The sequence below is a fragment of the Babylonia areolata genome, chromosome 4, assembly GCF_041734735.1.
Source record: "Babylonia areolata isolate BAREFJ2019XMU chromosome 4, ASM4173473v1, whole genome shotgun sequence".
Taxonomy (NCBI): domain Eukaryota; kingdom Metazoa; phylum Mollusca; class Gastropoda; order Neogastropoda; family Buccinidae; genus Babylonia; species Babylonia areolata.
The window spans coordinates 11644818-11650033 of NC_134879.1; positions in this window are offsets into that span (position 1 = coordinate 11644818).

Sequence of the window (5216 nt, forward strand, 5' to 3'; positions counted from 1 at the left end):
TGAACAAAAAAATGATAATAATGACTGCTCTTGTTGTTGGGTCAGAATATCAGATTAAAGTGCCAAGTTTAGAGAATACAAAAAATATAAATATAACAGTAAATGCAGTTTGCATATAATTAGGCTTCATTTTTTAAATTTTTTGTGCCCATCACAAAGGTGCAATATTGTTTTAAACAAGATGATTGGAAAGAACTGAATTTTTCATATTTTTATGCCTAATTTGGTGCAGAGAAAATGTCAATGTTAAAGTTTACCACGGACACACACACACACACACACAGACAACCGAACACCGGGTTAAAACATAGACTCACTTTGTTTACACAAGTGAGTCAAAAACAAAAAGACACAGAAAAGAGGTTTTATGCAAAAACACGACACGACTCTCCACAAAAAAAGGGGAAAAAAGGACAACAACAAAAAAGACAAAAAAAAGACAACGAACAGAGAGAAGTCCGTCAATACAAAACGAGCACCTGAGCGAAAAGAACAAGGGGGTTGTTGCACTGACGGAGTCACCGAAGCAGGAGATCAAGTGTCCTTCTTCAGCAACATCCCTTTACATTTTCTCACCCTGTTATAACGAGGCGAGAGCTAGTACGTATTGGGGTGAGGTGTGGGTGAGGTGGTTACTAACAAGGTCCGTTGCACCTACGAGTGTGTGTGTGAGGGTGTGTGTGGGGGGGAGGGAGGTGGCGTGCGAGGGGGGGTGGAGCGGAGAAAAAGGTAAAGAGTGCTGCGGGTGGGGGTGGGGGGGTCCGGTGGTAGAATGTTGGGCGTAAAGAAGCATAAAGAACAGCGCACCACTGTAACCTGATCCCAAAGCGGGTTTGAAATAATTTTATAAAGAAAGAAAGAAGGAAGGAAGGAAAAGAAAGAAAAAAAAAGAAGAAGAAAAAAGCAACTCGACTTCCAGCAGGGCCGTTGAATCAGATCAACAATTTATTCAAAGCATTCTTGGCCACTTGTCTGTCAAACACACACACACACACACACACACACACACACACATGAACGCACACACACAGAGACCGACCGAACGACAGACAGGCTGACAAACAAACAGTGAGGAGGCTGATGGTCATAAGCTTTCCGACTGAAATGGACCGAGGAGGGACAGATAGTGGTACCATGACTATGAGTTGGACAAAACCAGCTCCACATTATGTAACCCCTTGACAATAGCTCAACCTTGAAGAAAATTATCGATATTGCTTCAGCTTTCACGGCAGTTCCTACCCATTGTTTACCTGTTCATAATGTGACTTTTTCATGACGTGCATGATACCATGAAGTACACAACTTCAAGTCAATGCTGATTGTGCTACCGATTCATGTCAAATGATCGGTAGGACAAGCCCGGAGCTTCCTTTTTTGAGGAAGTGTCTGGGTTTGCTCCAGTGTACCTGTTGTTTACTTGTACTAATTGTGTGCTAGCAGAACTGGTAGCATAAGCAGCATTGACTTGAAGTTGTGTACCTTGTGAATGGAGAGTTACCACTCTTTACTATTAGTTGATCATATGTTCTCCTGGCCTCATTGTTTATTCATAATCCCACGAGGGGGAAACCCACCTAAACAATTTTGGACATCCTGACCTGTAGACCCAATCCTATATCGGTGAGGTTACACAGAGCCTTCCAGTGACGAGCATATACCTGTCAGCAGGAGTCAAGGGTTTAAAGATGCTTTGAATTCCAGCCATAAACAGGGAGAACTGGTTATACTAGTGAGGCTGGCCACTGACGTGATCAATAAACAAAAAGTAAAAAAAACAAAAAAACAACAACAAAAACAACAGCAACACAACATAGTTTGTTGCAATATTTCGGTTTATCAGCATTCTTCTGGTATAATCATTATTTTATTTGGGCAAGACACTCTCCACCATAACCAAATTCTAGCCCAGCTAGTCAGGATAGCAGATGCCTCCTCTGCTGTTGTGGTGGCTATAGCCGGACACGACTATCATACATATACATACAGGTACTGGTCGACTGAACACGACCGCTCTCTAAGCTTCCCTGCACTGAACATCTCGGCCCACTCTATTCCGCTAGCACACAATTAGTACAAGTAAACAACAGGTACAGTGGAACAAACCCAGACACTTTCCTCAAAAAAGGAAGCTCCGGGCTTGTCCTTCTACCGATCATTTAACATGAATCGGTAGCACAATCAGCATTGACTTGAAGTTGTGTACTTCATGGTATCATGCAAGACTTTCAGTCGCGTCATGAAAAACAGTCACATTACGAACAGGTAAACAATGGGTAAGAACTGCTGTGAAAGCTGAAGCAATATCGATAATTTTCTCAAGGTTGAGCTATTGTCAAGGGGTTACATAATGTGGAGCTGGTTTTGGATGATGGCCAATGGATGGTGGTGATGATGGTGGTGGTGATGGTGGATTATAACAGCAACAATTTCTACAGAAACTGCGAAATAAAACGATGGCTTTTTCAGCTGCTTATATTCTACTACTATACTTCAACATTAACGATCAACACTTTTCTGGCAACTTTTCCGTATCCAGCTGGAGGTCACCAAACAACAGAGTTCATAAAAAGTTAAGGAGCATTTGGGAACTTGCACACTTTGCTGTGAGAAGGCATGGCCGTGAAATGATGCCGACTTTCTGCCAAATAGCGGTGTACACAGACAATGCAATGAGCACCACACATAACCTTGCACGTGCATTAACAAATAGCAAAAAGTGGTAACTCTCTCCATTACACAAGGTATAGCCTCTTTAATCCACATTTCTTCTGTCCTTGCTGCTGTGTGCACATGGCAAATGATTGGTATAAGGACAGGCCCGGCGCTTCCTTTTTTAAGGAAGTGTCTGGGTTTGTTCCAATGTACCTTTTATTTACCTGTGTGCTAGCTGAATCTGTAGCGTAAGCATCACTGACTTGAAGTTGTGTACCTTGTGTGATGGAGAGAGTTACCACTCTTGCACGTGCATTTCCATTCGTTGCGATGTAAAACAACATCTTTCGTTTATAAAATATTTGAATTACTGAAAATTTCACGCTCAAACATCGGTGTTTCAAACGTATTTTACAAGCCGTTCATGGTGTACGTGTGCCTTTTGTGCATTCAGTGAGAGGCCTTTGATGTGCGAAAGGTACCCTCTATAACAATAAATCATCTCTCGAAAATTTTAACATTTCACAAAAAACACGCCTGCTTTTTTGAAGCGGGTCCTTAACTTTTTGTGAAGTCTGTGTATCGGCTTTCTCGGTTACTGACCTCTTCTTTTGTATACTCTTTTTCTTCTTCTTCTTCTTCTTTTTTCACACTCATTATTTTCTTAACCCCTTACAGACGTCCTCCAACAGAAGGGACACAAAGAGTTCCATGCTCAGCAGTGTGTGTGTGTATGTGTGTGTGTGTGTGTGTGTGTGTGTGTATTTGTGCGTACGTGCGTGTTTGTCTTTATGTACGTGGGTGTTTCCACACTGTTTATTTTGGTGTGTGTGTGTGTGTGTGTGTGTGTGTGTGTGTGTGTGTGTATTTTGTGTAGTGCTTGTGCATATGTGAGAGTGTGAGTGTGTACACGTGCGTGCGTGTGTGTGTGTGTAGTATATGTGCACGTGAGTTTGTTTGTGTAATGTGTGATCGATAGACAGAGAGAGAGAGAGGGAGGGGGGAGGAGGAATGGAGTCGGCAGGGTACAGAACTAGGCCGGACAGATTTTTAACTCTCTCCATACGAACGGCGAAAGAGACGACGTTAACAGCGTTTCACCCCAATTACCACCATCAAAATATTGCAAGCGGAAGGCTCTTATACTGAAGAGGTGAATGCTGACAAAGAATACCACAATTCTGACGACGGAAGCTAAAGATTGGGTCATTGAGACACTCACTGGACATCCGTGGGGTCTGTGTAGAGGAGAAGAGAGGGCTGGCCGTACTGAGTGAGTTAAACCGGTAGTGAAAGCAGACAGGTTCCAGATAAAGCAGGAGCGGGAGGGGGGCACAGAGGGCGTCAAGGTGCACCCTCAGCCCCCCCCCCCCCCCCCCCCTTGCTCCCCAACTCCCTCCAGTCCCCTGACCACCCCCACCCCCCCCACACACCCCACCTGTGCCATTGCCGATCGGCTGTAAATCTCTTCAGGCCTACACTCCTTCGTCCCCCGCGTCTACACCTAATTAAATTATGGGCAACAGCTTCTCTCAGGTAATAGGCAGTGCATGCAGCAAATAACGGTGCGAGCTCGGTGTTTTCTAAGTTGACGCCGGCTTTTTTTTTTTTTTTTTTTCCTTGGGTGACGTGACACAACTTGCAGCTAGTAATTATCATCACACCAGTTAGAGTGTTCGTAACTTCAACGAAGGCTGGTACGAGCTGTCTGTTAAGTAGATGGTTTATCTTGGATGATACGACTTGCAGCGTATATTAGTAGGACTTTGGGGTAACAGAAACGAAGGCTCTATTGATCATAACTACACTAGGATTAAGACTGATCACATTAAAAGGATTAGTCTTCAATAATGAATCGGCATAAAGGGACTTGTGTGTGGGTGGTTGGGTGCTGCATCGCACATATGAAAGAAAAATATCAGTGAAGATAGCCTTCATCGACATCATCTAAATCCGGTCTTGTGTAGCTAAAATGCCGTGACTTTGCATTCATAAAAAAAACATATGTAACTGTGATAATAGCGACGAAAAAAAGAAGAAAAATTACCAGCTAGATAATTATGCATCGACAGAAACGAATCCAAAATATAATTTTCCTTTTTATTATTGATTTTATTATCATTTTTTGATACATGTGGCCGAGTGGCAATACGCTCAACTAGGCAACGAGTTCCCACGCGTTCAAGTTCCATGTACGGACCGGGGTATTTACTCCCTTTTCTATCAGAGTGGTGATCGGGGTGGCAGTCTTTCGGATAAGACGATACACCGAGGTCCCTTTGTGCAGCAAGCACTTTGCGCACGTAAAATAACCCACGGTATCAAAAGGGTTGTCCTTGGTGAAAAGTCAGTAGAATAGTTCACTTTGGTACTGGAACAGTTAATACACATGCAGACAGAACGAAAAGGGAAAAAGGTGGCTCTATACTGGGGCGACGTGCTCTTCCCGTGGAGTGCAACCCAAATTTCACACAGAGTAAATCTGTTGTGAAAAAAAAGTCATACAATACAATACAATAGTTCTACGTCATGCACGAACTGGAGAAGGCTATAGCCCGTAG